This window comes from Nannospalax galili, unplaced genomic scaffold (genome assembly GCF_000622305.1).
Source record: "Nannospalax galili isolate Female #2095 unplaced genomic scaffold, S.galili_v1.0 scaffold83, whole genome shotgun sequence".
Lineage (NCBI taxonomy): Eukaryota > Metazoa > Chordata > Mammalia > Rodentia > Spalacidae > Nannospalax > Nannospalax galili.
Window position 1 is genome coordinate 5,753,027 of NW_008352659.1, and position 17,830 is coordinate 5,770,856.

Here is a 17,830-nt window from a genome sequence, read left to right on the forward strand (position 1 = left end):
GAAGCCCCAGGCGCTCGTGGGCTGGGAATCGCGCGCAGCTGCGCCGCCTTCGCTCTGCCCAGACCACAGGTGCACCTCGGCCACCAGGAAGCTCACAACAGGTAGCACGACGCGCTGCGCCCTGCGTGGGGACCGCCGGGCTGGACTCGTCCACTCCCCTGCCTGGCTTCCCGCCTCCCCCCGCACCCCAGCAATCTTGAGCCCCAAGAGGTGCCCTCCAACATCTCATGCCCAGAACTTTATTGTGTTCATCAGACTAACGCTTGGGGGTGAGGGGTCCTTATCAGGGGTGCGTCCATCAGAGACGTTAGTCCCCAGGCCATAGCTGGGCCTTCCCTAAATTTCACAATCTAGATTACATAACTGCCCTCAAGAGCTTGAAGGAGGAGCTTCTAGGCCAAAAGTCCCCCTTACTAGCCTCAGTGGGGAATGGAGAAGTGGAAGGTTAAAAGAACTCCTGTTGGGATGGAGTTTCCGTGTGTAGGAGGGGAAGAAGATGAGGAAGTTGAATTTCGCCATAAATAAATACAATCCCTATCCTCTCCAACCACCCCCCACCCCACCCCCAGCAGTTGACAGAAATGAACCCTGGGGCAGAAAAATCAGTGATGTATCAAATTTCAGACCTCTTATTTTCACCCTCCTCCTAGGGAAAAGATGTTTGTGAAGCCCTTCACAGAGGGCTGCAGTGTGTGACTGCCCTCAGCGCACACACACACATCTGTAATGAGAAGCTGCCCTTGCCAGTACCTGATGGGGAAATCCAACCCAGAGGACAGGGTTCTGCACTCATGTCTGTCCCCTTCTGGAAGGATACAGATTTTCTTTCTTCCTGCACTTGCCTCCTGATAATAAGGGATGTGATTCATGGCTGACACTCTATAGGAAAAGACAAGTTGGCAAGAGAACCCAGACGTATTTCATCAAAATTTTACATGACATGAGAGCCTTCAAAAATGAAGGTGTACTGCTGGAGTGACACAGGCTTGTAATCCCAGCACTGGGGAAGCTGAGGCAGGAGGCTCTCAAGTTGGATGCCAACCTGGATGCCAACCTGGACTACATACATAGAAAGACCATGGGAGAGGAAGAGAGAAAGAGGAAAGGAGACTGGGAGGAAAAAAGGGATGGAGGGAGGAAGAGAGGAAGGGAGGGAGGGAGGAAGGGAGGGAGGAAGGGAGGAAAGGAGGGAGGAAAGGAAGGAAGGAAGGAAGGAAGGAAGGAAGGAGGGAAGGAAGGAAGGAAGGAGGCAGGGGGAAGGAAAGAAGGAGGGAAGGAGGGAGGGTAGAAGGAAGGGAGGGAGGGAAGGAGGGAAGGAAGGAAGGAGGGAGAGAAGGAAGGAAGGGAGGAAGGGAGGGAAGGAGGGAGGAAAGGAGGGAGGGAGGGAGGAAGGGAGGGAAGGAGGGAGGGAGGGCAGGCAAAGATTCAGCTTAGGCAGGATGAAGCTCAGCTGAACAGGACTGTGATGAACAGGTGTGATGTCACAGTCACAGACTGAAGGGAGAAGTCAGACAAGGCTGTGTGAAGCATTCCCGCCTCTGGGGAGTAGAGCAAGACCCCTCTGAAATCAGGGTCTAATGACTTCCCATCAGATCAGGCAACTGGGAGAATTTCTTTATGATCAGCTCCTACCCAGAAAGATGAGTTTGAGTAGTCTTTCTAGGATTTATGGCTCGTTCGGTATGGGGGGGGGGTGTAGTTTCTATGGCCTGCCTTGGGGAAGAAGAGTTCTGGTTTCTATGACTTGATTCTTAGAGAGAAAGGAGGCTGGAGACAGAAAGGCAGGAGAAAGGCAGAGACTGACTCTGAGGCTGCCTCAAGGCTTCCCTTTTGCTTTATATATATTTTTTTAATTTTATTTATTACTTTTATTTTATGTGTATGCGTGTACTGCCTGCATGTAGATAAGTGCACCCGTAACGTGCAATGCCCATAGAGGTCAAAGAGGCTGTTGGATCCCCTGGGACTGGAGTTACGGACAGTTGTTAGCTGCCGTATGGGTGCTTTATATATTTTTTAACTTTTAAATCATATTTATTGAGTGTGTGGATGCCATAACACACACACACAGAGGTCAGAGGACAGCTTCTAGGGTTGGTTTTCTCCTTTCACCATGTGAGTCCAGGAAACCAAACTCAAGTCATCAACCTTGGTGGCAGGTGCTTTTGCCTTCTCACCCCACCCACCCTCCTCTATAGTTCAAAATATTCAGCCTCCCAAAGCACCGTACTGCAGGATCTCACTTCCTGAGCCCTAGGCCTGGCCTGCTCATCCTGTTCCCTTCACACAAATGGCTGCAGACATCATTCAACCAGATTAAAAAAAAAAAAAAAAAAGCTGAGTCCTGGTCTCATGTACAGGGTCGGTATTCCCGCTCAGCAGGCCTACTGATAATTGTGGCTGTCACCTCCATCCAGGGTAATGGTTACAGGGCTTTGGTTTTCATTGTCCCCCATGTCTAGGCAGTGCTTAGAAGCCACTAGCTGTGCCACTGCTGATGACAGTTATGATTGTGGTTGAACGTTTTGTGGTTGTCACTGTGTTGTCTCAGACAGCCTGCTCATAATGCATTGCAAGGCAAGCCAGGGGGGTGGGGACAGCCTTCTGATGCTCAAGTGTTGACCATTAAAAGCTGGCCTACCTGCCCCTCTCACACTTGGCCTGAAGGAAGAGAGGACACAGCCAAGTGGAATTGTGAAAATGTGAGCTGAACTGTGTTTACTTTAGGAGGTTCCTGGAAATGCCACAATTGACAGGCCAAAACAGCTCACCCTCCTAAGATAAGGGCATGAAAGGGAGCCTTCCAAGGCCTTTGACCCAAGGACAGGTCCCTCCCTCAGTCTGTGCAGGGTGCAGTCTCTCTGACCCATTGTCTCCTTGGATCTGCCTTTCCTGCCTGAAAAGGAGGAAGTGGGTTGGTGACCCGGCAGTCATGACACTCTGCCCTTCCCTGCACTCTCACTTCAGCCTTCCTAGAAAGACCTAAGCAAGAGAGGGTGACTCGTGGAGCCTGTGCAAAAATGAGACCACCTCTCATGCCTCTCCACACACAACTGCATCTTCTAAGCCAAGACTGTTACGTAGACACTGTCCACCAATAACACCAGAGTGGACAGGGATCCTTCCCTTCCCAGACCCTCAATGCTATTCCCGCCTCCACAGAGCCCCAGGGGACCATTTTAAAAGCCCAAATCTTCCTGTGGCTCCTATTCAAATCCTTACTGTCCAAGATCTCTAGTGTAACTCTTAATGTCTCTTTAAGGGCTGGAGCTAAGTGATGAACTTGTCTAGCAATGTGAAAGGCCCTATGTTCAATCCCTAGAGCCAGAAAAGGAAAGAAGGGAAGGAGGGAGGAAGGGAGGGAGAGAGAGGGTGGGGGAAGATTTCAGGCCAGCAAAAATGGTTCAGCAAGTACAGGTACTTGTTGACAAGCCTGATAACCTGAGTCCAATTCCAAGACCCACGTGGTGGAAGGAGAGAACAGAATCCTGCAAGTTGTACCTCCAGCCTTTATGAGCACCGTGGCATGCATGCCCAACACACACACACACACACACACACACACACACACAAAATATGATCAAAGTTTGGTTTTTTGTTTTGTGTTTTTGTTTTTGAGACAGGGTCTTACTATGTAGCCCTGGATGGCCTAGAACTTGCTATGTAGAAAAGCTGACTTCAGATTCACAGAGATCTGCCTGCTCCTACCTCCAGAATACTGAGACTACAGGTGTGCACCACCATGCCTGGCCTGTAATAAAAACATTTTTTTATTTTTTTACTTATTTATTTTTATTATATGAGTGTTTTGCCTGCATATATGTAAGCACATTCATGATCATGCAAAGCCCCTGGAGGCCAGAAGAGAGCTTTGGATCCCTCTGCCTGGACTTAAAAGAGCTTTTAGTTTTACCTGGAAATGCCTCCCCACCAGCTCCTTTCTCCACTCAGAAAGCACCCTAAGAAAGCTAATGGACAGTGTGGGGAGATCACACAAACCAAGTTCCAGACAGCTCAGTCTGAGGGGGGCTTTAGTATGTACAATAGGGAGCTATTGAAGGCTCTGGATCAGAGTCATTGTCTTGGTCTATTCCAGCAGATATATCCAAATGGCATAAACTAGATGGCCAAACAACTGAACATTTCTTTCTCACAGTTCTGGAGGCTAAGAAATTCGACTGACATCAGGTACCTGCAGATTCAGTGTGTGCTGAGAGCGCACTTGCTGGTTCACCAACAGCTGCCTTCTCCCTGTGCCCTCACACCATGGAGTGGACATGCTAGTTCTCTGGGGCCTCTCAAAGGGCACTAATCCCATCATGAGGGCTTCACTCTCATGACCTCGTCACCTCCCAATGACCCTAGTCCTCTGATACCCGAAGGAGTTTAACATACAAACTTTAAGAGGACACAGTATTCAAACTATAGCATTAGTAGTTTCCTAGATGTAGTTAGTGGAAGACTCCAGATGAAAAAGACTCTAGCTGAAACAAGGGGATTTACCTCTGCTTATTCCTCAGCTTCTGGAGGTTGGTCTGCTGAAGAGAAGGAGGAGGAAGACAAGGATGATGAGGAGGAAGAAGATGAGAAGGAAGAAGATGAGGATGAAGAGGAGGAGGATGATGGGGAGGAAGAAGATGAGGGAGATGAGGAAGAGGAGGAAGAGGAGGAGGAGGAAGTGGAAGAGGAGGGGGGGGAGGAGGAGGAAGAGGAGGAGGAGGAAGAGGAAGGGGAGGAAGAGGGGGATGAGAGGCAGAACAGGCAGAGGAGAAGGAAGAGAAAAAGGTACCAGAAAGGGAAAAAGGTCCTGTCTTCCTAGACCAAAGAGGGAAGGGAAGAGGGAAGCATCTATTTCCCCATCACCTTCTTGAACAAAAAAAGAAATTGAATAATGTAATCTTCCTTTTCTGGGGGATAAAGGAATGCTGGCTTGGGACCCACACCAGAAGTGGATAAACAATTCCTTTGGAATTGAAGGCATTTCCAAGAGTGAACAGAGGAGTCAAGTCCTATTAGGACTTCTTGGTGGACCAACTCCATCTCTGCCCAGAAGCACTGAGAGAAAGGAGACTTATGCAAGTACTGGGTTTCTTCCGGGTCTCATCACTTCATTCTATGATGGGATCTACAAGCTTCCCCTCTCCTATCCTGTTTCATTCCATAGCCCCACTAGGGACTAGCACAGACCCTTTGGGAAAATGGTCAAGCTGACTATGTCAACAAGAAGCGCTGTCATTATGATTCTGTTTTCTGAACCCCAAATGATATGCATAGCCCAGTGTGTTTAAGCCCACTCATGAGGCCCGCAGAATAGAAAGTTCAAACCCAACATGGGCTGACCCTCCTGGGCCTGTGATTTTGAAACTCCATTGGGGTTCACAGAGAGAATGAGAAGGGTCAGCACACACAAGGGGACCCTCTGCGCCCCCCTCCCACCGCCGCTCTGGTTGAAGGGGGCAGCATTGTGTTCCCACTGTCATCTTTTTGTTGTTATTCCTTGGCAGAGAGGCCCTTCCCTTGAAGTCCTTCCTCCATCACATTCCTGGGGACAAAAAGGAAGATCCTGTTTATTTCCAGTCAAAGGAGTTGATGCTGGGGTCAGCCAGAACCAGCCAAACAGGAACTGATTCCTTAAATCTTCCAACTGTGCTTTAACAGCAGAAATGAAAAAGAGGGCCAGTGCTATAAGCTGTTAGCTCTCTCTTCAGTTTCAAACCCAGCCCCTAGGCAGGTGAAGAAGGCTGTCATAATTAGTCATGCTCCAGACTCTGGTTCAGGCTCTCCACATTTCGATTTCAGTTTAAAAATATGGAACTGGATGGTGCACCTATGAAATGTTCCTTGACAGTACATCTGTCATCTTCGGGCCTCAAGAGAGGTTAGAGATGCAGAAAGGAGAGAGAGTTTCTGTAGTCTCTTCCAGGTATGTGTAGCTGTGGGAGAGACTGGAGGGCTATGAATGCTCCAAGACACTTCCAGCATCTCCCCATCAGAACAAACTGAAGTTTTTGATGTAGATTGCTGCCAGCAGAGTATCTCGCACAAGGATTCACTCCACAAATATTAGTTTACGATTGTTTATTTATCATTGTTGTCTTTAGTACTTCTAGTCTCCCTTCTCTTGGGGTTTTAGTAAACTTTTTTGTTGTGTGTCTTTGGGTGGAGGGTGGGAGAGAGGGAGGGAGGTATACATACACACGCTTGCGGAGGTCAGAGGCTGATGTTTGGGTTCAGTGTCTTTTTTAGTGGTTCTCCACCATATTCCCTGAGACACCATCTGTAACTGAACTTGGAGCCCGTTGAAATTCAGCTAGACAGGCTGCCCAATGAGCTCCAGGAATCTGCCTGTCGTCCCTGCCCACCAACGCCCAGAACCAGGGTCACTTAGGCTGAGGAGACTGACCATTATATGGGTGCTAGGATCCAAACTCAAGTCTTCACTCTTGCTCAGCAGGCACTTTACCCACTGAGTTGCCCAGCCCTGGTCCTTAAGCGGTTTGTCAGAGCCAGACTTGGAATGTATCTGTAACTCAGCACTCTAAAGGCTAGAGGATATAGCAGCAGGCAAATATTAGGTCCAGGGTTAGTCTGGAATACATAAAGACTGTCTCAAAACCAAAAATATTTTGTAGTTTTTTTTCTACTAACATGCAAAGGGAAGGGGGTTTGGAGACGGTGGTGTGACAGGATTTCTGATTTGTCAGAGCCAGACTTGGAATGTATCTGTAATTCAGCACTCTAAAGGCTAGAGGATATAGCAGCAGGCAAATCTTAGGTCCAGGGTTAGTCTGGAATACATAAAGACTGTCTCAAAACCAAAAATATTTTGTAGTTTTTTTTCTACTAACATGCAAAGGGAAGGGGGTTTGGAGACGGTGGTGTGACAGGATTTCTGCTTTTTTTTCTGCCCTTTCCTCCATGATATTTGCATCTGCTACTTTTGTAATTAAATATAAAAGGAGCTTGGTAGGGAAGAGGCAGGAAAGAGACTCACCCACCAGTCTTTCAGGATTGCTTTAGCAAATCCTGAGAACAATAATGAGAAACACATCTTCTGTCCCATTTTGCCTGAAAATTCCAGAATCCTCCAAGTCTTCAGTTGGGCTTAGAAGGGAAATTGGCAGTGACTTGGAGGAGAGGAGCTTATACTGGACTTTGGAGAGGAAGAGAGATCACGGACCAGAAAGGCCAACCCAACTATTTCTAGCAAGGAGGGACCTTCCAGAATCCCAGCTTGACTTGTTCTATCCCTTAGAAGTTGGGAAAGGACTCCTCACATCTCAATCAAATTCTTGGGACTTGGGAGTAATTTCAGCCTGGAGGCTCCCCTATGTCTATATTTTTCCTCAAGTACCTCCCTTCCCCTCTCTTCCTCTTCCCTTCCCCGGTAATTTGGATTTGTAAGTGTTCAAAACTCAATGTTTTAGGGGGCTAGAGAGATGGCTCAGCAGTTAAGAGCACTGACTGCTCTTGCAGGGGACCCAGGTTCAATTCCCAGCACCCACATGGTGGCTAACAACCATCTGCAACTCCAGTTCCAGGGAATCTGATGCCCTCTTCTGACCTCCGTGGGTACATGGGCACTTACACACATACAGGCAATATACTCATACACATAAAATAAAAATAATAGAAAAAAAAACCCTCAATCTTTTAAACATCATCTGCTCCAAAGCTGGGCATGGTGGCTCATTCTTGTAAACCCAGCACTCACTATGAGAGGCTGAGGCAGGAGGATTGTTGTGAGTTCAAGTTTAGTCTGGGCTGTATAGTGACTTCCGAGCCAGCCTAGGCCATGGTGTGAAACTGTGTCTTGGAAAAAAAAAAAGAGAGAGAGAAAAGGAAAGAGAGAAAATGAAAGGAAGAAAAGAACATAAAGGAAGGAAGAAAGGGAAGGAGAAAGGGAGTGTTCTAGTTTGTTCTCTACTGCTGTGACAAAACACTCTGACCACTACCAACTTGGGGAAGAAAGGGTTTATTTGGCTTACATCTCTCAGGTCACAGTTCATCAGGGAGCCCAAGGTAGGAACTCAGGGCAGGAACCTGGAAGCAGGAGCTGGAGCACAGGTCATGGAGGAACACTGCTTATTGGCTTGCTCCCCTGGCCCCTGCTCAGCCTGCTTTCTTAAACTACACAGGCCCACCTGCCCAGGGGTGGCACCACCCACAGTGGGCTGGGCCCTCCCACATCACTCAACAATCAAGAAGGTGTCCTGTGGACATGATCACAAGCCAGTCCAATGGACGCAATTCACCAGTTGAGGTTCCTTCAGCCCAGGTGTGTCAAGTTGACACTAAAGCTATCCAGCACATGGAGGAAGGAAAGGAGATAAATCATCTGTTCCAACTACTGATTGCGGAAACTGAGACCTGGGGAATAGAAGACACGTGCCCAAAGTTAGCAACAATTGAGTCACTAACGCCAGACCTGACAAGGAAACAGGACTCTTCCATCCCATTGACAACAGGCTGAGGCCAGGAGGAGGACTGAAAGGTGCCATTTCACATCTAATCACTTCTTGTCACGTTGAAGCCATTTTCCTCATCCGGAGCCCCACACTGATGGATCAGAAATAACATTTTCAAAGTTATATCTACAAGGAAATGGCTATTAATGTTCTTCCTCTTCTTTTAGAGTGCCGAGGAATACATATTCATTTTCTCTCAACTTATATTGCCTATTTGCAAATTGTATTCACTACCCAGTGCTCCAATTTGTCCTGCTCCTGAAGAGATGATAATGAATAAATGTATTCCTGGAAATAAAATAAAATAAAAAATTTGTCCCTGAGATTTATTTTTATAATTGTTTACAGGGATTATTTTAGAATATATGGGGAGTAGTAATCAGGATGTGCACATAAGGGTTACTAACATTAATTCCAAGTCTCTTTCTACTTTTTCAGAGAGTCTGGACTCTCTTCACAGCTGTAAATAGAAGAGGCATCACTTGGACCTAGTACCACCAGCACCAGAGACTGAGACTTAAATGAAAGCCTGGTCTAGCCTCAGAGTAGCCAGTGTCCTGGCCTAGAGTCCTGGGTCCGATGCCTACCTCGGCACTAACTACCTGAGTGTCCATGATGATTTGCAGGTGAGTTCTCATTGAGTGCAGATGAGCTGATCTAAGGAGCTGGCGGCGGGGGGAGGGTGTTGTTGTTTGCTTTTATTTTCTGAGGCAGAATCTCACTATGTAGCCCCAATTGTCCTGGAACTCGCTATGTAGACCAGGCTGGCCTCAAACTCCCAGAGATCCACCTGCCACAGCCTCCTAGGTGCTGGGATTAAAGGCTTGTACCTCCACACCTGGTTTGGGTTTTCTTTTTGAGATAGGCTTTCATCTAGCCCATGTTGGCCTCCAACTTGTTCCAACTGGCTATGTAGTTGAGGGCAACATTGAGCTTCTGAACCTCCTGGGATTACCCAGAGTGCCCTGCCACAACTGATTTATGTGGTTCTGGGGAGCAAACCCAAGTGTGGTGGTTTGAATGAAAATGTCCCCCATAGGTTCCAAGTATTTGGACATTTTGTCCCCAGATGATGGTGCTATTTTGGGAGGTTTTAGAAGGTGTGGCTCTCCTGGAGGAAGCACGTCCCTGGCGGTGGGCTTAGAGAGTTCTCAAGCCTTGCCAGATCTCCAGTTACTTTCTTGCTTCCTGTGCCTGTGTGATGATGTGAGAGCTTAGCTTCTGCTGCTCCTGCTCCAGCCACCTCTAGCCACCATGCCTCCCTGCCATGATGGACTGTAATTCCCCTGGAACCATAAGCTCAAATAAACTCTTCCTTCTATAAATTGCTCAGGTCAGTGTTTTCTATCACAGCAACAGAAAAGTGACTAATTCACCAAGGCTCCATACATGCTAGACAAACACTACCAACTTTGCCACATCCCCAGCCCAGGATCTTTTGATTATGCTACAATTTGGATCTGGAATGTTCCCCAAAGGTCCTATGTGCTGTCTTGGTCCCCAGCACAACACAACTGGAAACGTCTAAGAGGTGGGGCCTAAGGGGAGACTGCCAGGTCACTGGGGCATGCCCTTGATAGGAAGTGGAGCCCTCTCCCTTCCTCTCTCTGTTGCTTCTGGTCATGAGGTAAGGGAGTTTATTCCACCAGGCACCCCTGCCATGATGAGCTGACTCAGCACAGAGGCAGATCAGTTGTGGACTGAAACCTCCCAAAGCAGGAACCAAACCAAACCTTTTCTCTTTATAAGTTTTTAATCTCTGGTATTTGTTACAGTACTGGAAAACTGACAAACACAAAGAAAAATGAAAATATGCATATCTCTCCAAAATAGAGAAAGAAAACACTTATTAGCAGATATTTATTGAGCACCTACAATGTGAGATATAAGTTATGGTGAGAGGGGACAGGTAGCAAGTAGACTCATACAAGTACTGAAATACGTTCAGAAGGGCTATGGAGACAAAAGTACAGAAGGGGAGTGGGAGCCGGGGTGCTGGTTTAGATGGCTCTGCTAGCCCTTCTCCTGTGTCATCCTTGATGAACAGAGCCTGGGTGGAACTTGGGCCCTACATATGCCCTCTGCACAGTGTTTTTGTGATGCACAAACTGCACAGCCTCAGACAACTGTGGGAAGTCTTGTGAAGGGGTCTTTCAAGGTAAGGGCATTTTAGCAGAAGTCAGAACCTTGATGTGGAAGAGGCCACAGAGAGGGTCTTCCTGGCAGAAGTACTGGCAGGAGCAGAAGCTAGGCCTGATGTCTTGCCACAACCACGTATGCTTGAGCAGTGCATTACTTACTTGCCATCTTGCTGGGGCAAAATACCTGACCAAAGCAACCTAAGGAAGGAAGGGTTTTGGCCCATGATTTGAGGGTGAAATCCATCATGGTGGGAAAGTCACGGCAGTAAAAGCTTGAGGCTAATGATCACATTGTGTCCACGGTCAGGAAGCAGAGAGATGATGCCTGTGTTCAGTTCACTTTCTTCTTTTTATTTAGTGCAGGACTCCGGCCTGTGGAATGGTGCTGCCCACTTTTAGGGTAGATTTTCCCACTTCAGTTAACCTACATAATCTCTCACAGGCATGATCAAAGATCTGTCTTCTAGGTGATCTAAAGCTTGCGAAGTTGAACTTAGGCAAAATGTCACCCCAGCCAACATGAACAGAAGCCTGGGGCTAACTAGATGGCTCAGTGGGTAAGGGCACTTGCTACCAAGGCTGATGACCTGAGTTCAATCCCTGGGACCCACTTGGTAGAAGAGGAGAACTGACTCTTGCAAGTGTTGTCACACACACACACACACACACACACACACATACACACACACACAAATTAAATAAATAATTTTAATCAAGGGGGGAAGTCTGTGAATTTTTTTTTTGAGACACGGTCTCACTATACAGTCCCTAACTAGGCTGTAACTCAGCTGTGTAGACTAGACTGACCTCAGACTCACAGAGCTCCATCTGCCTCTGCCTCCTGAGTCCTGGATTAAAGACATGTGCTACCATGTCCAGCTTTACCTTTGGATGAGGAGGAAGAGGAGGAAGAGGAGAAGGAATGAGAGAGGAGAGGGGAGAAAGAGAGAGAGAGAGGAGAGAGAGAGAGAGAGAGAGAGAGAGAGAGAGAGAGAGGAAGAAATATTCTGTGCAGCTATTCTAGGCTTTTATGTACTACTTGGTTCCAAAGCATAAATGGGCTAAGGCCTGGAGACCCCCAGAGCTGAGGCTGCAGTGAGGGACACAGAGCTTGTGTAGTCCCGTGGAGGGCCTTGGGGATGCTTAGGAAGGGAAACACAGGCTCACCAGTCCTTACACAGCGCTGTACCACAGACTCTCACAGACACACCACACCACAGTCATACATGGAGGTCCAAAGACCACAAACCACACCAACCTTGGGTCCTGTTTTCCACTTCATGGCTGTGGTCTGAAGCATATATTAAGGTCCTGTGTACACCAAGGTCTCCGTTCTCATAGCAATGGATATGAGTGACCAGTGTAGAACACAGATAAGTCAGAACACAGATATGTTACTATATAGAACTAAGAGTTCTTTGCAGTGTGTGGTGAGGTACTAGAGAGTGAACCAATTCATTCATTCAAAAAATATTCAGCAGCCAATGCTTCAGTGACACATGCTTGTGGACCCAGAAATTTAGGGGAGCTGATGATTTGTGCACAGGAGTTTAAGGCCTGCCTAGGCAACACAATGAGACTCTATCTCAAAACCTAATAAGGAATAATAAAATTAAAAATAGGATTTGAGGAGCTGGAGAGATGACTCCACAGTTAAGAACATTGACTCCTCTTATAGAAGACTCAGGTTTAGTTCCCAGCACCTAGGTGGCATCTCACAACCATCTGTAACTCCAGTTCCAGGAGATCAGACACCCTTTTCTGGCCTCTATGGGCATTGCCCAACACAGGTGCACTTGCATACATGCAGGCAAAGCATTCATTCACATAAAATGGAAATAAATAAAATTTAAAAATTTAAATAAGATTCAAAGCAAGGCATGCAGGCACACACCTCCAGTCCCAGCGCTGGCAAATGAAAATAGGAAGATCAGAAGCTCAAGTTCACGAGTTTGAAGCTAACCTGGGCTACACAGACTCTGTCACAGAAAACTAGAATTAGAAATGCGGGAGTCCTCAGCTTTCACTTGGCATATAACATGCCAAGACAGGAAGGAAAGATGTGAATGCTGGGACCTAATGCATACCAACAGTTAGAGGTCAAGGTGGACTGGAGGAACCTCACAGAGTCTAACGGGCAGTGAAAGATGTAAGGACCAAAGGCAAGTTGGGACCAGAAGTCAAAAAACAATAAAAAAGACAGGGTTCCAAAGGTAACAGCCAATCCAACCAAGGATCATGGGGGGGGGGGTGGAAGGATTATGTGAAGAGGTACCCTTGCTGCTTCAAGCACCCCCAGATAAACTCCTGTAAGTTATAAAACAAAAGGTGTCTTCACAGAAGAGCAACTTCTCAGCCACTACCCAAATACTCCACATCTCCAGGGTGACATGGCCTGGCATTGTGGGTTCTGGTATGATCAGACGGGCGGTACCCAAATATAGTCCTTGCATGTTGTTACTGGCAAAATGTTTAACCAGGAACACAAATCCAGAAAATGGAATATTTTACAACATTGGGCTATCCAAAATGCAAGTGAGGTAGGAATGGGAGGGAGGATCTGGGAGAAAAAGCAAATTATTTCTTTAATTTGAAAAAAATTAAACTTGAAAATGAGAACTCGCAGAGCATAGAGAACTCCCAGAACTCGGGAGGTCATAGCTGGAGGATAGCAAGCCAGCCAAGGCTACATAGTAAGTTCCAGACTGACCTGGGCTATGAGACCCCAGAGAAGGAGGAGGGGGGAGAGAGAGACAGAGACAGAGAGACAGAGAGAGAGGAAACAGCCAAGTAGAATACCTGATCCTTTACTAGATAGTGAAACTGGAGAAAAAAGCTAAAACACATTTAAGAGATACCTAGGAACACTCAAATCTGAACTGTCTGATGATATTCCTGCTACTATTGAATTAACATTACTTTTTTTACTTGTGCTAATTGTAGTATGGTTTTATAAGAAAATTTCATTTGCCCTAGGAAATGCAAGCTGGAAAAGTTAGGGGTAAACTTCAAAATGTGTACAATTCTAAAACAGTTCAAAGGGAAAAGTGACAGAGAACAGGGCAATGGCAGCTGCTGACACTGGATGAAAGGTGTTCACTGTCTTATTTTTTATTTTTTTCATAAATCTGACATTCTTATAAGTAAAATATTAAAGACTGAGGAAAGGGAGTGATCAGCTATGTCCAGGGTTATCTAAGAGCCAGTGAAGTCAGAACTAAGAAATGACATGATCATCAACAATATGAGAGTGACCTTGCCAAAGTAGGCAGGAAAACAGGTAGGCAGGGGCCAGAGTGGAGAGAGCTGTGCAGGCTTTGCTTGGAGGATAATGGGGAGGAGGGAGATCATGACATTCCTTCTTCAGAACCAGCAGTTCAACAGTCTGGGGAGGAGGTTTAGAAGGAGTAAGTCAGGTCAAGGGACTGTCTTCACAGGCTCTGGGAGCACACCCTACCTCCTATGAAGACTGGTGGGGGCTGAAGGGAGAGAGGCGTGAATGAGATCTAATGAGGGATGGCTACAGACATGGTGGCCCATTGCCTTGACTTTCAAGAGCAGATGCTAGAGGAGCCACAACGGTGCCAGGGTACGGGACAGGAGAGTATGGTGAGTCCTCTAAGGGAAGCAGCAGAGGAGACCCTCAAGTACCAACAACAACTCGTTGGCAGACCCTGTGAATCACCTACACACTAGATAGATAAGCCGCGTCCAGGGTGCCAGGGTCACAGTTCAGGGTGTGATACAGACCTGATAACACCTTTTTCCATAAATCTCCACCTCCAGGGACTCAATGTCTGGAGGACCCCCACCCTAGCTCCTCATCACCCCATGAACAGGCTTTCCAGGGAAGTGCTCCAGGGTCTGGATGCCCTGTTAATGTCTCTTCCACTGATGCCTCCTGATGGTAGTGGTCTGTCTGTTGATGTCTGTTCCTGGCTCACCAACAAGGTGGTCTGCGCTTGAATGCAGGGAACAAGCCTTGCCCAGAAGAGGTGATCAATAAACTGGGCAGGAGAAGAAGAGGGAGGAAAGGACATGGGGTACCATTCTCCATACTAGAGACAGAGGCGTACTGTATGGACTTCCAAGATGTAGAGACCATTTCTCCTGTGAGGGCATGGAGTTACACAGGGACCTTGATAGCCAGCACCATCAACCCCCAACCCCCACTGCCATGCCTGAGTTAGAGCCCTGGTAGGAAGCCTCACAGAAACACAGCCCACAATTCCCTTGCCTAGGCTGTTTGCAGTAAGTGACTCACCCAATTAAGAGCATCTACATAACAAAGCCTCACCGGGCCTCAGAGGTCACAGAGACTGTGAAGTGTGTCTTTAGTGTGTGCAGCAGGGAAGGTTCACTAATTACCAGTCATTTCCACCCCTCAACAGCCTGACAGCCTTTGAGATGTAAGGGATAAAAGACTCCCCAAATTCCCACTCCACACCCATCACCTTCTCCCTCTCCAACCCACCCCTGCATCTCAAACCTGTGACTAATAAGTGCCAAGGAGAGGCTCTTCCCACCTGGCTGAGAGGGAGGAGGGAAAGAAGAGTTGCTTTCAATCAGGTGAGAACATTTTTCAGCCAGAGGCAATGGGGAGGTCTCCAACCTCAACTCTTTTAAACAATTGAACCAAAGTTACATCTTTAGCTTTCTCCTCCTCCTCCTCCTCCTCCTCCTCCTCCTCTATTTACATGCTCTCTCTTTAGCCATTCTTTCCCCAAAGCCTTGAGTCCCCTTCTCCCCCTCCTCCCCCTCCTCCTCCTCATCCTCCTCACTGAACTCACTATGCAGATTTACAGAGATCCACCTGCCTCACCTCCCTAGTGCTGGGATTAAAAGCTGTGCCACCGCACCTGGCTAGCTTTCTATTGTTAAAGGCAATGCAAGTTCATAGTAGAAACTGTGACTAAGCAAGAAGTTAAAGTGACCCCCAACCCTACCATCTACCCATGGTCCCATAGATGCTCTGGAGGGCAGCCTACTTTGTAGGTGGCAGTTAGGTGGCATAGGTGCTCTGGCAAGCAATCTGCGTCTAGGTGTGTATGCACTTGCTATTCCATAACCGACTATCACCATCATCCTTCCCCACGAACCCACAGGAAGAAGATCAAAGTTGGCTGGGATGCTGACTGGCCAGAGAGAAGGCATGTATAGAGTTCAAGAAGAAGACAGTGTGAGAATCCCCAAAAGCTGAAAGGGGTTGTTTGGAGGCTGTAAAATAGCAAGTGGTTTTCCCTCAAAAAAACCTGTCTCCTGGTCTGTGAAATTAGCCTAACAGTATATACCATAATGGATGGTGGCAAGGATTAAGGGATTAAGGGAGACTCTAATGAAAGGACTATATGGGTATTGGACATTTTATGATTCATTTTAATAAGTGTTCATTAATTAGTGCCTGCTTTCTACTTAGTCCACTGCTAGTCTGTGTTGAGAATATAAAGCAAGCATCTGGTTGAAGCCTATAGGAGCTTAGGATCAATTGGGAAGGTGAACACACACATACAAGCACAAAGTTAAACAAGAAGAATTTAAATAGCTAATAAAAGATATCATCAATTAGTTGATAATTAAGAGCCAGACAAGAGGCACAGACAGGACTCAGAGGGTTCAGAGGTCAGAAGAACAGCAGATGATCACTAATGATCACCATGAGCACTTGCTGCATGCCAGGCACAAGCATTGTGCTTTTTCATTTCCTCATTGACAGAATGAGGTGGGGACCGTTATTACATCCAGAGGAGGAAATGGAAAGTTCAGAGGTCAAAACCCTCGCCTGGCCACACACCAAGTAAATGAAGTCATAACAATGCTGTCCGTTGGATCCTAGAAGTTGGACCCCGGAGCTTATCACATGCTCAAGCACTTGCTGAGCTCTGTTGGAGGCAGGGAAGGGTACTGAGCCCTGAGCTAGGTGTATAGGAGGGAACCCCTTGAGAAAAAGCAGGACTGAGGTGGGTGGGTTGATGTCAGGGGAGAAACCCCAGAATGGATGGATGCACGTGTGCATGTGTGCATGCATGATGGTCCCAGGGGGCACTGAAAAGAAAGTTTGAAAAGGTTGAAGGACAGCCAGGTGTGGTGGCACACGCCTTTGATCCCAGCACTCGGGAGGTAGAGGCAGGCAGATCTCTGTGAATTCAAGGCCAGCCTGGCCAGGCTAGGTGGGGCCACAGAGAGACCTTATCTCAAAAAGACAAAGAGAAAGTGTTGAGGGACAGGGCTGGAAAATGAGAACTTGGGGCGGACTAGAGTTCAGTTAAAGCAGTGTCCGCAAAGGTGGGACTGTGAGGAGATACTTCACTTTAAGGGGATTTTTTAGAGAGAAGTGAGGAGCAAGGCTGAGCCCAAGGCCCTGGGAAGGTGGACCAATCCTATCCTTTGTAGACAGCACTTCTTTCTCTACTTTTTATCTTTGTGACATTTTTGACTGACCTACATTTGATCCTGTAACTTCTGGCCTTTTTTTTAACATGTTCACTAACTGGATTCACACTTGGTTTCCTCAGGACAATAGCTCATTTCTTCACAAAACTTATCTCGGATGGAGAGCCCCCTAACACCACCTGGGGGTTAATTATCAAAAAGGAGAAAAAGACAGGAAGGTGTGGTTAGTGCTGTGTCAGAGCTGTTTTCCACCAGAACCCCTTCCAAACCCTGCCATCCACCAAGTTTGGAAAACCAGCCCTCCCTGCAGCAGTGCGTGTTGCTTTTCTTACTGATGTTACAAAATGCCTGACAAAACAACGTAAAGGAAGGAAAGGTTTATTTTGCTTCCTAGCTTGAGGCTACAATCCATCATGGTGGGGAAGTCACTACAGCAGTAATGTGAGGCTGCTGGTCACAATCCATCCACAGTCAGGAAGCAGAGAGAGAGGAATGCTGGAGACAAATCACTTTCTCATTTTTTCTAAAACTTTAGGCATATGAGTGTTTAACTACATGTTTTTAAGTGCATCATGTGTATGCAGTGCCTGTGGAGGCCAGAAGAGGGCATCAGAACGGCCAGAACTAGAGTTATGGGTGATGGCTAGGCCACCATGTGGCTCTGGGAACACAACCTGGAGTCTCTGCAAGAGCTGCCAGTGCTCTTAACAACTGAACCATCTCTCCTGCCCCCTCACTTTCTCATTATTTAGTGGAGGACCCCAGCCCATGGAATGGTACCGCAAACGAACTGAGAACATAGCAAGGTTTTCAGCTCCTCAAGTCAAGCAT

General features: G+C 47.2%; 1 long non-coding RNA gene across 1 annotated transcript; it reads left to right on the forward strand.

The window, feature by feature from the left end:
- Window positions 1-4: 4 nt before the first annotated feature.
- LOC115067122 lies at window positions 5-17,830 on the forward strand. Its single transcript, XR_003846557.1, has 3 exons — window positions 5-101; window positions 8,907-9,094; window positions 17,752-17,830. It is a non-coding gene; the product is annotated as an uncharacterized LOC115067122 (long non-coding RNA).